This window comes from Carassius auratus, unplaced genomic scaffold (genome assembly GCF_003368295.1).
Source record: "Carassius auratus strain Wakin unplaced genomic scaffold, ASM336829v1 scaf_tig00019018, whole genome shotgun sequence".
Lineage (NCBI taxonomy): Eukaryota > Metazoa > Chordata > Actinopteri > Cypriniformes > Cyprinidae > Carassius > Carassius auratus.
The window spans coordinates 3,045-22,984 of NW_020524920.1; the positions used below are offsets into that span (position 1 = coordinate 3,045).

General features: G+C 34.5%; 1 long non-coding RNA gene across 1 annotated transcript; it reads right to left on the reverse strand.

The window, feature by feature from the left end:
- Positions 1 to 9,990: 9,990 nt before the first annotated feature.
- On the reverse strand, positions 9,991 to 15,101 carry LOC113076139 (uncharacterized). Its single transcript, XR_003281117.1, has 4 exons — positions 15,015 to 15,101; positions 14,807 to 14,881; positions 14,515 to 14,533; positions 9,991 to 10,195 (listed from the first exon to the last, which is right to left on the reverse strand). It is a non-coding gene; the product is annotated as an uncharacterized LOC113076139 (long non-coding RNA).
- Positions 15,102 to 19,940: the final 4,839 nt, after the last annotated feature.

Consider the following 19,940-nt stretch of genomic DNA (forward strand, 5'->3'; position numbering starts at 1 on the left):
GTTTGTTTCATAAATAACAGAAGAACAGGAAGTTGAAATGAGCTTTTATTAAGCTTGGCAAAAATTTGTTTCAGTGTTGGTGTGAATGAATCTTTCTGCAATTTGTTTTACATTATACTTTGCATTTGATGTAAAAGGGCATTTACTTTGCTTTTGATGTTTAAAGGCAAAACTCAACTGACCTTTTTGCCTATGGGTCAGACCATATGGGTCTCCACTTCATTTTGTAAGCTGGTATATCACGAGGCACTTTTGAAAAAAGCATTCACAGGTGGGGATTAGTGGATTCACTCCTGCACATTAATATGGAACACTACTGACATCTTGTAAGGTCATTTCTCATTTGCTGTGAAAAAGAGCATCCTGTATACATTAAACATGAGCATTGAGGATGTCCCATCTGCACATCAAATTCTACAACAGTAAACAACTTATGTTGACACTGGTGCCAGAACTACATCTTCTTGCTCTGATGAACATTCCTTGCTTTGACAGAAAAATCCAATAAAACATATTTTCCAAAGGTAGGTAACACACAAAAATCTAGCAGTCAGGGTTAGATGAGCCGTTGGGTTTATTGTTTTATTTTTAACAATGCTCGTCGTGACAGACAGAATGGAATACTGAGCATATTCATGCATAAACTTCTCCAAAGAAATAAAGAATATGTCATGCAAAGCTCACTGAGGCATTTAGAGCTACTCTAATGAATATATCTCAGATAAGCGATTCACTGGGTTTCAATTATTTCAACCTAAATGTTCAATCTTATTAATGGGATGTCATTAGGTCCTCTCCAGAAACCATAGAAATCCCAGCCACCAGAAAAATCAGTCCTTACTGCTCTTTTTTATATTCTCGAACACTGAAAATCAGCTAAATCAGTTGTTGTTGTGCAAAGATCTGATTTTAAAATGTGTAGTGCAAAAAGTAACTCAGGCCAAAACTGCTACATTCAATCAAACCATTTAGAATTGGATGGAGTGAAATGCTTCTAACATCTTGACTGATTGTTGTGTAAATATGCAAAGATTTGGCATAGTCAACTGAAAGGAAATCCAGACACAAATCTGAAAGGAAATGAACTTCACAGTGGATCACAGTGGATCATGACACACTTCAGAGGGTGTTTGAAGTGCTGGAGTGCTTCATACATTTTCCGTTGTAAAGCCACTTTTGAACACACACACACAATCCAGGAAGACTTCCTGGGGTGTTTCCTCAGACTCACTCACACATTATATAATACGTGGGACACATGTTATACAGTGTCCAACTGGCATATCCAAACTTACGAATGTGTTCATAATAATTAAACAAACAACCTTAGAGCTCCAAAGTGCAATGATGATGTGTAGGCTACAAAAGTCAAACTCAGTTATTAGGTTTTTTTTAATCCTGCAGTGCAATGCTTCTACCCTTGTCTTTATATTTAAGACAGCTTAAATGGCTGAAGGCACAAGCTAATATCTGCACCGTGTTCCTTTGAAATGCTATTAGATATTCTTTTGTAGTCTACAACTGGAATACTTGAATAGTGATTATTCCAGCCGCTCTGCTGTTAGTCTGATGAGGCTTCTACGGTAATGAAGAAGAAATCAGACAGCGGTGAACTGGCATGCCGATACTGCAACAGGAGCCTCAATGTCATTAGCTATATACTTAAGAAAGGTCACAGCTCTCATAAAAAAGACAAGCCTTCATCTAAAGTGAAGATTAAATCACATTCACAGCGGTTCACTTTAGGCCGACCTCTATCCTTCATATAGAGAACAACATCCCAATACTGCCCATATGGAATGCCTCCGGGATTAATGGAGTTGATTACTCCATTGATTTGCTATTATTCAACGATTCATCCAATCTCAACTTTATTGAGAGAGGAAGATGAGAATAAAAATACATCTCTTCTCTTTCACCTGACTAGACCTGACTGTCTATCGATTTTGTTACCGTAAGCTATAAAAAATAAGAATAAGTCCCTTCTAACATCAGTTGGAACCATGTTCCACAACTAAAGTGAGAGGATGGGCAAAATTTCTTATCTAGATAGGCAGGCCCGTCTCATGTGGCGACACAAGTGAATTAGACAGCTGGCGATGGCAGCTGGGCTGGGGTGTGCGGTTTGATAATGCAACGCAGGTAATGGGGTGCCAGGCATGAAATTGCATGTGGAGGACACTACATATAGGATAGATATAGGTCAAGCAGTAACTTTTGAAAAAAAACAAAAAAAAAATCCTAGTAATGAGAAAATTATATGCATGCACTGTACCTGTTAAGATTGCACAAATGTGACCCTGGACCACAAAACCAGTCTTAGATCACTGGGTCACTTAAGTCACTTGTAGCAATAGCCAAAAATACATTGCATGGGTCAAATTGATTGATTTTTCAATGTTCCATGAAGATATTTAGTAAATTTCCTACTGCAAATATATGAAAACTTAATTTTTGATTGTTAATCAGCATTGCTAAGGACTTCATTCAGACAACTTCAAAGACAATTTTCTCAACATTTAGTTTTTTTTTTTTGCACCCTCAGATTTCAGATTTTCAAATAGCCATATCTCGGCCAAATATTGTCCTATCATAACACACCATACATCATTGGAAAGTTTATTTATTCAGCTTTCAGATGAAAACCTACACTTATGACTGGTTTTGTGGTCCAGGGTCACATATGTAAGAAACATGAAGAAATATGCTTCTTTAGTTAAAAGTATATAAAAAAGCAGAAGAATGAACACAAATGAACAACATGAGGGAGGGTAAATGATGACAAAGTTTTCATTTTTGTGTGAACTATCCCCTTTAAATAAGCTAAATAAGTTAAAGAGCGTTGAGTCTAAAAGAAAAGTGCACACTTACAAAAATAAAGTCACATTCAAGGTTGTCTTTTTGCTTTTTGCATACAAAAACAAGTAATGGTCTCTTTCCGAGCTCAAACAGCGTAAAGGACAAAAGAGAATCATCAATTTTCTCTGCTCCAGCTTTGCCCTCTATAGTAATATTTGTAAAAGTGGTTCTGCTAATCGCTGCTGGTGGGCATGAATATTGGGATTGTTTCATGCCCTCAGAGAACATACTGTAATGTATGCCAAATATCCCATGATGCTTTCTCAGACCCCATCATGACAGATGGCAACAGGTCAGATTTTCACATTCTGACAAGCTAATCTCACAAACTGTCAAATAGCTCAGAGGGAAAAAAAGAATATTGCTGATTGGTTCAGTGGTCTGGTGCTTCACAAAGAACTGAATACATCTGTGAAAATGACTGTGCTACGGTTGGTATCCACAAGTATCCATTTGATTCTTTCAGACACTCATACTGCCTTTAACACAGAGGAACACAGTCCCAATTCCTACCCCTTATACAGCATGGAATATCCAGACATTTTATCACATCTAATTCAATTTGCTGCAATAAATAAATAAATAAGAGCTCAATATTTAAGTGTTTTTACTTTTCAATCTCAAATTTCAAATGTCACAATATAGCCTACCCACGACAGCAAATTGTTTGAGTTGAACATGAAGAATCGTATTTACTCTGCATAGGCTCAAATTTGAAAAGGTTATTTTAATATTTGCTAGATGAGCCATTACAATGTAATCCTTATTAAATCCTACTAAGCTGCTCGCTTGTTTGCTGAAGTTAGGGGGATTTTCAACATCCATCTTATGCAGTTAGTGTCAAAACACATGACCAGTCTTGTTAGTCTGAAGGTTGCCAATGGGGCCTGCATTTCATGAGATGTTCTGCAAAGATCATTGGATGAAAACATAAAAAATGCTTTCTTATTTTAAGAGAAATGGAGCCTTGTCGTCAGTCAGACAGATAATTCAATGCGAATACATTTACAGTTGCTTATCTCCTTTACATGCTAATTTCTGCATATATTTTATCTTTGGTATAGCATAGACAAGATATTATTCAAGTCAAAATTGTATTATGGTCTAAAACAAGAACAGCTTCATTAGCAGCAAATGCTCAGCTAAATCTCACAGAATCACAAGAAATACCAATTCAAACAAAGCCCTCAAAAACAAATAACAATTATTATTATAATTATAATAATTATAATATATCACTATTTTGTTTCATACATGAGCATCCTTAAAATATTTAAAATATTTTTATTTTAATCAATATATATACTTAAAAAGCTGAATTGTGTAATGTTTTAAGAATTGCTTTCAGAGAATGACTTGAATTAATACGTAAAATAATATGCAGAATTATTGTAAATATAAATATTACAAAATATTAGACAAAAGCTTGTATTTAATATTTCTTGAATTTTTAAAGGTTTTAAGGATACTTATTTCTTTCAGGAAAACAAAATAAAATACTGATTAAAAACCTCTGTAGCGTTCGTTTTTTTTTTTCTTTTGGTCTGATCGTCACCTTGTAATAAAAAAATAATCAGTACTGACCTTTCCTTATTATCCGTGCAAAAGACACTCCACTTTAACCAGCACTGCAATTGCACTGCAGATTATTATTATCAGCATGTTATTTCAATTCTAATATGAGACATTCATTATTATTGTGTCAGTACGTGATCTGTATGCACAATGTGACAGTATCTGGAGTGTTTTTGGCATTTGAGGTATAAACTTAGCCACTTGGCTTGCATTCTCAGCTAATTGCTCTGGTAATTACTTGTACACAATCTGTTTATTTTCCTGACACTATGTTCTGCCAACTAAGAACCACTTGGTGTAAGTTCTTTACCTCAGTGAAAAGCATTTCAGTCTCTGTTCTCAGTCTCTGATCTGGGGGTTCTCTAGAAAAGCTATGTAGCACTGTGCATTTAATTTAGTCATTTAAACATTTTAGATAACGACATTTGAAATGTAGACAACTCAAGCAATAAATATAGAGCTTATTTGACACTACTTTTCCACTACTCTTCACCAGAGTACCTCTGATGATTGTATAATCAGACAGAAACCTCTACAGTCAGACCTTTACTGAAAGAGCAAACTCAAGTAAAAGACACAAACCAAGATGAGAGATGACTTTGGATACATGTTTGTGAAAAAATCTGACCTTTTGAGTGAAGGTGGGCACTTGCCAGCAGTACTTTCAAATTCTACACTTTTACAAAAAAGCTACACTAGCTTTTTAATGAAGAAAGAACAAGACAAAAATCACTTTACAAGACATGCTTGCAGTGCCTTTGCTTTATACAGTATGTGTTTGCTAAATGTGTCATTCACTCAGAACTGAGTGTAAATGCTGTTCATCTCCATTAGATGGATTACCTTGCTTTATGGTAAAGTCATTATATAGAAATGATGTAAAAAATTCATCATGCACACCAAGACAAATGCACAGAAATTATAGCCTGTATTTAAGTAATATAACATGAGTGCTATTCAAGAGCTGTGTTCATAATTAGTCCGGTTTGATATTGCTTTCAAGTTTAACAAACAAACTCCACGCAGTGGGATCCTGAATCAGTTTAGTCATCTGTTCAATTCTGACTCCTTAGAAAGACATCACTTGTTGCCACCTGTTGGAACAGAAAGAATAATTGAAGTCCCAATTTGCATTTCTTCAAAAGAACACATACAGTATACACATATTACTTTAGTCTTGCTGGGAATGCTAGCATAAACATTTTGAACTATGTGTCGTGGGAGTAAAGCTTCCAGCTCTGATAAAACAAAGGAAATCTCTGGGGTATCTGAAGACTGAAAACACTGTCCTAAAAATCAATGGGCTTTAGATTGGTGATTGGAAATAGTCGGTCTCATTCACACCACATAATTTTTATTACCTAGAAATCCATGTGCTCTTTGCACATTTGTGTATTATGGTGTTTTAGTCTTGGTTATAAGTGCCTTCAAAATGGCAGCCCTACAATAGAATGTAGCTTTATGAACAATTCACAGTTATTGTTTGGTAGTTGCTCTGTTCGGTCACAGATTTTCTGATTCAGTCAGTATTTTTCTCTATGCCAAGTTTGCCAATATCTTACTTAGACTATCAAGAGACTGTTACAGCCTTTAAATAAGAGGAAATTAATAACTAATTCATGTTTCTAAGCATATATCAAAGTGCCAACTGCCAGACAATTTTAGCTGATAACTGGCTGTTCTCAAACAGTGACTATTCAGCAATTACTAATTAACTGTGATCACTTCAAAGTTACTGTAGATGTCTTTTACATGAAGTACTTCCATTAGCTTGAATATAAAGAGAACTCTACTTTGTAGTGTACTTTCAAGACATTATACATCTGCTATGTTAGATTTATTATAAGTGGCATTCGATTGTATATAATGATGTGCTTTTGAAAGCAATAACCAGTCTTGCAGAGGGATTAACCTTTTAGTGTAAGGTCGCTCAGAAGGCTGCATATAGTGTAACAGAAAGAAATCTTACAGCCGCATTCACACACACACACACACACACACACACACACACACACACACACACACACACACACACACACACACACACACACACACACACACTGTACCTTGCCAAACCTCCATTTGCGTCCACAGACAAGATGGCCTCGGCCTCAGCAATCCTACAAAGCAGCAGAAGAGAGGCACAGAGATGAGGTCAGGAGGGTTAACTTCACTCACAATGTCATGATAATGCCTGTTTGCTCTGATTGACAAGCCAGCACTACTCAAAGATCGTTTTCACATGTAACCTTCATGCAATCTCCTCCTGATGCCCCCATGCAGTCCACTGTCACCACCATAAGATACTTACAGGAAAAAAACAACAACAACAATTAACAATGCTAGAGTTCAAACTCAAATATGACATCCATGAAAATGTGCAAATGTACAAATCAGTGCAACAATTTATGTATGAATATATATATATATATGAAACTACATGTGATCTTTCTGTTTCTTAAATCATAAGGTGGCTAAGTTATGGTGTTTTTTATTATTATTTTATAACCACATGCACCACTCAATTTTAGTACATTTTACCATTCAAGCTTTCACACAACTCAATTAGCAGCAATGAGGATGGCAGAAGGCCGGAGGGCAGTATTTCTGCTAATACACTCATAATACATCAGTAGACACATCCCTTAAAACCTTTAATGTCAATTTTAAGCCCAGACTTAAAATTGGGGGTCAGGACACCTAAGAATGGACCTGATTATTATAGCACTGCTATTATGATAACTGGAAGCTTTATATATATTTAACAAATGAAATAAATGACATTGGTGAGATAAATTTAATCTACCAGGGACACAGCATTAAGACATTTACATAAGCGGTGTCTCTCTCCCAAATTAGCATTTCAAACACAAATACTTTTTATTATCATGTGAATCTCTCAATGGACTGTCTGTAAAATATGAAATTGCTCAAAAATTACAATACAAATGGGGAATTATTGTGCAACAACTGATTCTGTAATGAGAAATGAGAAATGTGGATGGTCTGCGAGAGCAAACCCTTTGCGCACCTGTCAGCATCACTCAGGGCAACGATACACACAAAACAGAGTGAACATGCAGGGTGGAATAATTGCTAACAACACCTGCCGCTATTGATCCATTGACAGGAGAGAAAACAAAAGGAGCATCTTAGTCAGGTAGTCAATGTCTCCAGCAGACTCCTTGACCTGCATGACAGAAAGCAAGACTGAGCTGCCCATAACTCTGACCCATCTTCTAGCCAAAAATCAAACTGATGAGGTAATACACAAGAACAGGGTAGACTCCTGAAAGCAAGGTAATCGTATTTATTTGCCGTTCAGCAAAACAAGATTCCTAGAATGACAGAGTCAATCACTCATCTAGGAATTTTTAAGATTGTGAACCCACATAACAAGTCCTCACAGAGTTTCTAATTCAATTCAACATCTCAATCACTGCACAAATATAGTGTCTACATGTCACTGTGGCAGAATGCTTCATATGCTTTAAGTAAAGTGAAGTACAAGAATCGAACTAAAACTGAAGCCCAATCAGACTGGAAAGTGTTCAGATGGGTATGTTAAAATTCTCTCTCTCACTCTCTCTGTATATATAACTTAGATATTTTTATGGAGGTGTGGGGGTAAGAGTAAAAAAAAAACAGAAAAACATATATATGTGTATATATAATGCCAACAACTATCTTTAAACCTTTGTATAACAAATGGAGTGAATATAAGCTGGTCTACAACAGCTGCTCCATCAAGTTGATCCCTGATTTGAATAAATGAATTTACAGAAGATGCTTATCAACACCCATTTATAGAGTCATTTTGTATTTATTCCATATATATATATATATATATATATATATATATATATATATATATATATATATATATATATATATATATATATATATATATATATATATATACACACATAAGTGTTTTAATATATTTTCACTTTCCCCTGAGACTCACATAATGTTCTTCATTTTATGGTGACACTGTTCCACACATATGACCTCTCTGCATCCTTCAGTCTGTCTTAAAAAGGATCTTGTACTCAAGGACTACAAGGCAACATTTCTTTAAGGAAATAAAAGGGGGGGGGGGTATGATGATTCTGTTGTTGGGCAGTATTTCTTCATGTATTTTTCCTCACTAAAAACCAGTTAAATAATTTCATTAAGCATCTAGTATCAGTATTTATTGTAACATAAAAAGATCCAGACAGTAGTTCACCAACAGAGGTCTCTGTCTCTGCATTACTCTTATGTGTTTTCATCTCCATGATAATGCCTGCTTCCACATTTGCTTGATTAATTCACTGGTTTTTCTGCACCATTTCCTTCTCATGGTTCTGTTGGCCATTCTGAAATGAACTCCTGCCTTTACTGCTTCTTTTCTTGTGAACTTAATTACTGATTCTTTTATTTGTCTGCACTACAACTGAGAAAACAACCCCTACAACACTTTTGTATAATTTCAGAAAACTTGGAACATTATGCACAAATTGTGTATCCCAGTTCTTATTAAATGCAATTGTTGGTGTTTTAATTATTGCTTACTGAGACAATCAATAGTTTGTTAACCATTCATTCAATTATTTAACCCCAAACTACATACTGCATGCTACGTTATGTGAAACTTCCATGATAAAATTATACAATTCTATCATTTTCATGCATTGTTGCAACAGTTCTATTCTACTCTTTGCAATAGTTTCTTTACACATCAAGTAAAATTCTGTCTGTAAAGTTTTGCTCTTTACAGATGCTCAAGACCTCATCAAATCAGCTATGTCTACTTCCTCATGGTCTTGCGAACCATCCTAGTCTGAGGTGATTGCATGTCCTGTATTGTAGACTAATCTTCCAAAGGAATAATCATGGGTCAGAGCTGATGATGACTTGGAATCATCACTGACCAGCAAATTTCAACCATCTATTTGGTGTAGATGGCTGTAGATTCCTCTGGGTTATATTAATCAACGACAGTTATCTGCACCACTAGGCATTTTAAAAACGTGCAGGAGCAGTGAAAGTAGACGCATGATTGGAATTGCTTCATGCTTCATATGCTATACAGTGATGCACAACCATTTAAATTCATCTCATACTTTTGTATAAGAATGAAGTGAATGCAACTGGCAATGTGCCACTATGACAATCCAAATTGTTTTGTGTGTACTGTATATACTGTGTGTACAAAGTAATATCTGCAATAACTTAAAAATTAAAAAAGAACATTATATTCTAAAGAATGGATGAGATACTATAGATTTCACAGCTCTACTATGGAGTGGAAAACTTTAGTCCTCTATCAATGCTCCACAGTCAAGCAGTCTAACAATCCATCATGTTTTGTAACACATCTAGAGTATATAGTCCTATTGTGTTTGCATTTTGCAAACTTTTTTCTCTTACTGTAAAGTCCCTTAATAAAGACCTTCAGAAAGACCTTTCAGAATAATACCAACATGCTGAATTGGTGATAAATGCCACCATGTTTCATACTACTAAATATTCAATAAACTTTTCACATTTATTTGGGAATGATTCATCTGTTTATCAGCAAATAGCGTGTTTGCCATACGCACTCAGGAAATGACATGAATCCAACTTCATCCCCTCAAGATTCTTTAAAAGTCTTTTCCAGGCCAGGAAGCAATCAGAATCTCCACTGAAAGCTGATCATGCCATACACGAAGACCTTCAAGATCATTCTCAGCACAAGATGCACAGGCTACCCAACAGCTTGCAATATGCCTCCCTGTAAAAACACATAATGCGATAGTTGAAAAATAACATCCTGTGGCATGATTCGATTTTTAGAAGAAGGCTCTCGACTTCAAGAGTGTATGCTACCAGATGTTACCAAGATGTTAGCACAGATTATACCCAGGGATGTTGCATAAATCTTTGCCACACAGAAAAAAAAAGACACAGACCTTGTATAGGAACAAAAACCTTAAGAATGATTAGTGTATATGCAATAGTGACCCAGTAATGTTAAAAGGCATTGCATATTTATATGAGACAGAATGCTGAATAAATGGAGTTAAATAATACAAAGTTTGTGAACACCCAGGGCTCATCAGTCCTTGGCAGTCTCAATTCTCTCTGCAAGAGATTACTCTGTACAAACAAAAAATTAAAAAATTAATTTACATAATTGGCATAAGAAAAATATTAAGTGATGTTGTCTCTCAAGGAAATGCTGGAACTCTTGAATCTCCCACTTGCCTTTTTTTTATCTCTGAACTGCAGACACAAATTAAAAACCCACAGCGATGCAACATTACATTGAAATAAAACAGGGTTCTCACAGGATTTAAGTTTTAAATGAGGCTCTTAATGATGAACAGAGAAACTCTCATAGACCTGTGACATGGATGATTTATTTATCAAACTAAGAAATATTGATTTAAATTCAGTGTTATTGGTTGAAAATGGCCAAATCTAAAATTTTACCTCTCCTTTTCAAGAAAAGCACTGCAAAAACTGGTCACCCCTCTATTTTAAATTTTTTTTATCAACACCATGATCATTTCATGAAATTAATGTCATTATTCATTCATTCTAAATCACTTGGTTTTTAGATTCCATGCTATGTTTTAGAGATGGAAATGAAGTGCAAAGGTGTTTGCAGAAGGTATTGCATTTTAACACTGTAAAGATTTACATTGTTTTACATTGTTAAACAAGGTTTAACATACAACTTCTGAACTTCGATTTGCATACAAGTACTTTGAATATATATGAAAGTAATTGTGAATTTGCATTGTAAATATTAATGTGACTGCTTCAACCAGACTGTTACACTTTTAAAGTCGGTTTTAAGGGTAAGATCAGGTCAAAACTCCCTGTTGTTGCTTTTTACAGCATTGGAAAATGAAGTAGACATAAATAGTCTTAAAAATAGATGCAGGGTAAGATGCAAGATGATTTTTTACTTTGTAAGCTTTGTTCATTTTCTCGGGTACAGTACATGAATCGAGGTAAATACAATCCAATTGGCATTCTCGGTATAGGTTTTATTTCACAGCAGCATTTTATTTCACAATTACACTTTGACAAGCACCCTTTGAGGCTTTGAGAACAAAAAGATATGAAATACATAAAAAATATAGCATGTTGCGAAAATGACTCGTACTGTAATTGCTTCTCACCACACTGCACTCTGGAGAAGTGCTTTCATGTCTCTCGTATCACATCGCGAACTAACATTTCATACAAACACAACTACCGCCATCTTTCATTTCACTATCAACAGTAGAGAAAATTACCTCAGAGAACTGCAATATTAATAATACAGTAATGTCATATTTTTGCATTGTTCGTTTTATTGCTATAGGTGGACTGTTTTTCTTAGAGTAAGGTTAAAGAAAATGTAAGATTCAACCTCAAATCAAAATCTTCACATTTTTATTTTGTGATTCGCTGTGTAATAACCAGCATAACCTACAGTTAGATGGTCATAGTAGCAAATGAAACCCTGTTACACATAGCTACAATTAACAGTAATACTTAATTTCCATCGTGCTGTTGTTTAAATTGTTTTTCCCTTTTTAAAGAATGCCAGTGCACAGTGCACACTCCATATGGACTTCAGGACGTTTATTCTCACTTGAGGGTTTTGCGGATATTAAAAATGCAAGACATAAAGTTATTCATATAAGGCCTTATAGATGCAAAGAATTCCCTTTAGCTGCTTGTATTATAGTAAAATGAAAAACACTATCACAGTGTGCAACATGATGCATGCACATTGTCAAATCTGTTTATCATCTGAGATGACGACCTCCACACCTGGGAAAGCACTGAAAAAAAATATAATAATAATACAAACGCTTCAGTTTCTCAAGATGTCAATCTGCCTGACACCAAATTTATTCCTCTGCCCACTTCGGACATGAGTTTATAAATTCTGTCAGGGCTCACAAAAGAACAGATGATTTAAGTTGTTGGAGAAATGAAGACCCCAGGATGATATCCTCAAAATGTGTTTGCTTCTGTGACTTGCAATGTTTGTGGATTTGCCATTTTTGATAACAGCTCTCATGGGTGCCGAGACACAGCTATGACCGCTATGTACTATAACAAACCTTGTAACCATGGGGGTTAAAGGTCAAATGAGCAGAGGAAACCACGTAGGTCTGGAGAAAACAAGCACTCCCATTCATCTGAAATGCAGTTGCATGGCTGCCGAGGACCTGACAGAAATTCTTTAACAGTGACTATCCTGAGCTTTGACAGGAGAGAATGCAAGTCCATTTAACACTTATAAAGCTCCCTTTTAAAAACAATTCAAACACTGGTAAAATGTATTTTTATAAACTAAAGCACTGGCTACTTGAATGTTGCAAAAGTATATTTCACTATCATCATTCTCAACAATGTACTGTAAGGTATGGAAGCTTATTTTAATAATGAAAAACAATACATAAAAAAGGTAATTGCAACTTTTTTCTTTTTTTCTCTCAGAATTTCAAGATATAAACTCACAATTCTGAGAAAAAAAGTCATAACTGTGAGTTTACAATTGTGAGTTGGTACTTTTTTCTTATAATTGCAAGTTTACATCTCACAATTCTGACTTTACATCTTGCAATTGTGAAATTTTTCTAGTATACATGCACTTTTTTATGATTTATGTTTTTATATAAAACAAGATATGCTCTATATATTATAAAAACACAAATCATAAATACTGATAAATGCATAGAAATAGCCTCTGCTGTTTGGCTATCCACAGTACATTGTGGACTGAATGAAGACATGAAAAGCTAAGTTAATGGACTCCCATTACAGCACAAGAGTCCATCAACATACTTTCCCCCATACTTCTTCCTGTTCCAGGCGAAGTGGTGGCATCAGTAATGGGGTATGCGAAGATCATCATATCTTGACATGGCAGTCACCCCAATTGCAGCATTTTTCTGTGCAGCTGGTACACGAGATGCTGGAGCACATCCGTCAGTCCTTGAATAGAATGCTGACGCACTCACTGGGTCCCAGCGGAGTGTCCTACATGGCTTTGTAATTGCTTTTTTCTTCACAGAGCACTCATTTGTCCTTCATGGAGCTATGTTAAGCCACCCAAGTGATCATGCATCCTCATGACAAACACCTGCTTCTTTGCTCGGAGGAATTCACTTAGTGCTTTCTTTCAGAGCAAAACATTACAGATTCATTATTTAATTTGGTTAAAGGGATCATTTATCTTTAGTTGCTGGTACCATTGACTTACATAGTGTTTTTTTTTTTTTCATACTATGGAAGTCAGTGGGGACCAGCAACTAAAAGTGAACTAACCCTTTAATCACTTAAAATGCCCAACACACTGCATAGGTTTTATGTTACATACATACATATAGTGTAGTGTCTTAAAGATGCTCTGATTAATTTTGATTACATCAAGAAATGCTTAAAAGTTGTATGCACACAAGACTAATTCTATAGTTTCATATCCACACATTTTAAAACTATATCATGAACCCAAACTTCCCTCTAGAGCCGTTTGATCTCTTTTTAGGCGGTTTCACAATGTTAGGCTATAAAAGTAAATAAGCTATTAAACATCTTTTTCTAGCTGATTTAACATCACTGAATCCAGCTACTGTATATATCTATAAAATAAAGTTCAAAGATGCCAAGTTAATTAAGGTTTGATGTAGTAAATCACTGAGCCAAAAGCTTCATCACTGTGGCTTGCGCATACTATTGTACCAGGACTGTTCCTACTTTATAAAAAGTCAGAAACTTGTACTGTAGGTCTGGTGGACAGACAGATACGGATGCTCATTGAGTAACAGTTTAACTTCAAAATCCATTATATATGTAAAAGAAAAGCTGTCAAAAGTAAAGGAGGGTTACTTGAAAGTCAGCTTTGAGGATCAATCCTATGCTCTATGAAAAGGAGTTCAGTTCCAGATGGGAAGGAGCAAGTGACGACATGAGGATTTTGATAAAATAAGAGAATTCTGTGTCATTATTATTATTTTTTACTTATTGCATTTGTATATTTTTGATATGTATGAGGAATATGTTATAGGGACAACAAAATGAAACTTTTCATCATCTACTCACCCTCATGCTGCTCCAAAACCTGTAAAAATGGAGATGTTTTAACAATGCATATGGTAACACTTTTCAATGTAGTTAATTAATGTGGGCTGGAGTTTTAAAGCCTCAAAAAGGATGCAAAAACACCATAAAAGAAGTCCATAAGAACAGCTCAAAGGAAGGTATCATATATTATATATATATATATATAGGAAAAGATCTCAATCAGTGCCCTAGGTAATTGAGATATTAAGTTATTCAGACTGACCATCTATTTTATTTGTGAAGTGCATCAGGTTAACAGTCTTTTGCTCACCTCTGCTGGGGATTTTGCAGCTCTACAGTGAAAAGAAGCAGTCCTCAGAGTCTCTCCTGACACCAAATGGCAAATCTGAAGAATGCAACAATATTTTTTTGACATCTGTATGCACTTTGGTTGGGTTAGTAATCAAGAAAATGAAGGATCACGACAAACGTGTTTGTTCATAGTTAAAACATAAACCATTGAGTCTAGACTTACTTACTTGAGGCGTATGAATGCATTATACTGTAGGAACATGTCTGTTTTCAAGTTGGACCATGATAACATTCGATTTTTCCCACCATGATATGTCACAAGAGGAAGGGAAAAAAACCTGGGGAGGGGGAGAATACCATTGAAGCTTATCTTCATAATGTATTTATATATTTTCTTTGAATATTTGTTTTTCCACTGAAATGTATGATGTTGTTGTTGTTTAGTTTAGAATTGTAGTTGTTGTTTTGATGCGGTTTAAAATGTTTAAAAGGATTTTTGGCCCTTCATGTTTAAAATTTGGGCATCTCTGATCAAAATCATTAGATCAAATAAAAGCTCTTGAGATATGAAATATATATGACATATGTCAACTTACATGCAAATTCCACACAATGCACAGGAAATGTTAATGAAAAATGCTAATTCTCATTGTCAAATGAAGACTTAATTAGGCAGAAATGAAATATCTTGCCTTCAATTTTTAATTCATACCGCTAGGGGGCACTGTTGAAACATCCATTATTTAAGCACTCCAAAAGTCTCATTAAACTCCAAAAGAGTTTTCTACTGATGAACTGCATAGATGGGGGATGGTGACTGCTAAATAAACCAGAGAATATTATTATGATTTAGATTTCAGGAGGGAAAAACACATCTAAACTTCACTGGTCCTTACACCTAGACTGGAAACAAACGCTACCATAAAAATTCTTCAGGAAACTTATTTTGACATAATTATTTCAGTAACAACCATATTACAGAACTATCTCAAATATAATTTCTCAGTATTATATTATGTCAGATATATGTATAAATCAAATGCCCTAACAGTAGAAAACGCTTTTAAACTAAAATATGAAGATATGAGTCATGCCAATGAAGTATATTTTTATATTCTCATCACTTGCCAGTGGCCTGAGCGTGATCTGTGTGAGCAGTGGACATCAATAAGCTTTATTCTTTATATCCTTGAACTCTGATTCCAAAGTTGCCTAGCAACAATGACAGTAACAGCTGAGACAGCCTTGATCTTGTTGTTTAAACCATTACAACTAGGTGATGTGAGAAGTGGTACCATGGTAACAACAACAGTGTGTTTGAAGCAGGTGTTCACATTGGCACATGTCAGAAAAACCCACAAAGACTCAGTCTAAACATTCAAGCTGTTAGATGACAATATATCTTTTAAAAATCAAAGAGTACTATATTAACAGTCATCGAAACAATCACAAACCATTCAACCGTGTTTTGCACCTTAACATTAATTTGAACCAATTTTACAGTATGATTGGACATCAAATGCTCTGTAGCTTTCTAATCCATAAATCTTTTTTTTTTTTTTTTTTTTTTTTTTTTTTTTTGCCATTTTAAGTTGATTTTAACAAATAATTATAATTACAAAATAAAAAGATTAATATATACTGTATATTTTAATTATGTACACACACACACACACACAATCACATACAGTATTAATAATTATCATACATAATAAAAAATCTCATTCAAATAAGTAAGATCTTCAGTAAATCGTGTAATTTTAATAACAAAATGAATATTTGATATTTTTTAAATTATATATACAATCATATACATTATTAATAATAATACTAAAAATACAAATAATCATCATACAGTGAGATTCTACAGCAAATAAAAATATTGTGGTGTGTGTGTGTGTGTGTGTGTGTGTTTGTGTGTGTGTGTGTGTGTGTATAATATTAAATGCAATTACTATTATTATATAATTCCCATATATAATTATAATAGTTCTCATAGATAATTATAAACAATATCTTTCCATCACAGGGCTGAAAAACAAACCCATGGGAATACAAACTAGCATCAATATGGCAATTAATACTGACAATAAGGTTTATTATTTGTACAAAGTTTAGATTTGATTGTTTAGCTGTCAGAGTTTCTGTGGCCGCATTCAGCTCAAAGAGATTGCCAAAGGCATTTGCCCTTCAGACTTGTTTGTTTGAGATGAAATATGCACTGTGTGTGTTCTGAGAGAGAGCATCCATGCAGGTATGATCACAACCCGCTGTTTTATTCCACCCTGCCAAGTTGAAGCACGCACTTCTGCTTGATAGTACACCAATGGACACCTCGAGACTAATTCGTTTAGCCTACGCGCACTAGCCGTGAAGCATTGCTCTCCTATACAACATCATCCTTTGTGGCACTTTCAATTCAATTTCACCAGCAGCCCTTCTATCAGGCGTCATTAGTGAGTCATTTCTCATGGGATTAGGTGCTAATGATTGCGGAAAACCGATATACTCTTCCATCAGTTCCTGTCATGTTTTCATGACATTTCATAATTGCTTTAGCAAGAGAAATCTAGTACAAGTGCTGCATTGGCTTTTTTAAAAACACCATTAGCCAATACAGCTTTTCAGTTATTTTCCATGGATGCGATCTCTCTTGTGATCATTGTTATATGTGAAAATCAGGCTCACATGCAATTTGTAGCTGCTGAATTCTGTAGATTCACAAATTCACAAATCTCCTTCTCCTTAAAGGGAAAGTTCACCCAAAAATAAAAATGTCATCATTATTTACTAACCCTCATGCTGTTCCAAACCTGTGTGACTTTTGTGGAATGAAAATATGTTTAATAAATAAATAAAAAATATATGATAATTTTTTTTTGACATGTTCCAACCCCATGCCCTCCTCATGTTTATTTAAAAAGTCTAAACCAGCATGACTTTGTTGGAACAGATGATGTTTAAAATTAATTCATTGATTAAAATAAATTTAATTATAAAATTAAAATTAAATAATGAATTCATGTCCCAACCACAACAAGAGGATGAGTCAATGTTTATAAAAAATTCTGACTAATATGATTGTGCTTTTCATCTCTGTTTAACACATTTTGCCGTGTTTAAATACATGACACAAAAGCTAAATTCCATCTGGGCCTGGTACAGACAGAGATGGGCAATATTTGAATTAAATGTATTTAAAATGCATATTTAATTACTTTCAGTAAATCAGAATATCAGTACTGAACCTTACTTTGTACATTAATAACAATATTAATTATATATTGATCATTAAAGTTAGTTCAGAGTTCATTAACTAATGTTAACAGAAGCAACTTCAAAATATAAAAAAATATATTAGTAGATGTTGAAATTAACACACTGGATTACACTTTATTTTAAGGTGACTTTTTTACAGTTTAATTATACATTTACATTTTACAAGTACTGAATAATATTAATTAACTACATGTACTTACTATATAGTTAGGGTTAGGATTAGGTTATGTAATTATGTATGTAATTATGTATAAATTATTGTTATTACATTAGTAAGTACATGTAACGTGTAACAAGGCTACCTTAAAATAAAGTGATACCACACACTCTTTGGCCAACTAGATGGCCAAATATATACACAGAGGACATGAAATTATATACATATGGATATTACATGTATACACTTACGCTTGAATTGCTTCTATTCTAGAACACGTGATGATTATCTAATCAAAATAACAAAATATGGCAATCGCAGATTGAGCAAATGCGCAGCAATGTGTTTGTGTGAACACGCAGGTAGGCATCGCAAGTGGAAGTCTAAAACAGATTATTTAATCACCAAACTGGCAAAAGTTCACTACAGGATTGATCAAAAGAGCGGTATAGATTGGTTTGAAGTTTGGTGTTTGAAAAAAAAAAAAAGCAAAACGGAAAGAAAAAGTGTGATCTATATTATAGCTCTCTATATGAAGCATACAGACTTTATAAGAGCCACAGAAAGACAAACATTTCACTGAAAAATGCTGCGAGCAGACCTTCTCAGCCACTTCAGCAATGGACGCAACCAGGAAAAAACTATAGTCATGATATTTTTGCCAATAGCTGATTCCAGCAATTCCAGCAAGTTCCAGCAATCAACTATCAGTGCCGATTAATCGGCAAAACCGATACATGGGTCGACCTTTACTTTGCTTGCTGAATGTAACTACAGGACAGAAGGAAAAGCTGTGGTGCTCGACTTGTTAGCTGATGAGTGACTTCAGCTTGCTTGCTAAAGTTAGTATGGACAAAACAAAACTTTTTAAAGGGGCTTTATGAAAGAATTGTCAAGTATTAATCGCTTTAAATTGCCAAAGTGTGAACAGCATGTAACAAGACTTTACAAATGAGAGCATAGACACATTTTTATGCGAAGGACTGATTGCGATCTTGCTGGGGAAATCCAAAGGAAACTAATTTTAATGAACCTAATCTGTTGATGTGATGTCGGTCACTCGCTCACATTACTATGGAGTGTTTGCAAGAGCATTAGCAGTAAGTTGCTGGCCACAGTTCACTTAATGGTGTCGCTAATAACAAGGGTTTCTGAATTCTACATAGAGAACTTTAACAGCTAAATATTAACATTTTTAGGAAATAATCTTTACTGTTGACAAATAGCTTGAGCCATCCTCTTCAGTAGGACTAGGCGTTATGACAATACAGTTTTGCAAGACTGCTAAATTTTTGACACTCATAAAGAAACGATAAAGAAACATGAAAAAAATTAAGTGTAGACATGTCGGTTGTGTCTTAAGAGAACATAAGAAATTAGAAGAAATATGGATAAATGTTGGTTCTATTGTCTAGTATTAGGGTTTTTCATATATTATTTATAAGTTGTTCAAGAAGGGGAAAGCACTTATCTTTCTCTTATGTGTGTTTCTAACTCTAGTATTTCTAGTATTGCTAAATGTAATGGCACTGTCTCTTGCACTTCAAATGATTGCTTGTAAATATTGTTTGTATTTTTGTATTTTCAAATGACAAATTTAATAAAATACATTTCTCACACCAGTATTTTGTATTTTAAATTAAATACATTTTATGAGCAAGTATTTGTTATGTGTAACATAATACTTTTTGATGTATTTGTGCCCATCTCTGGGTAC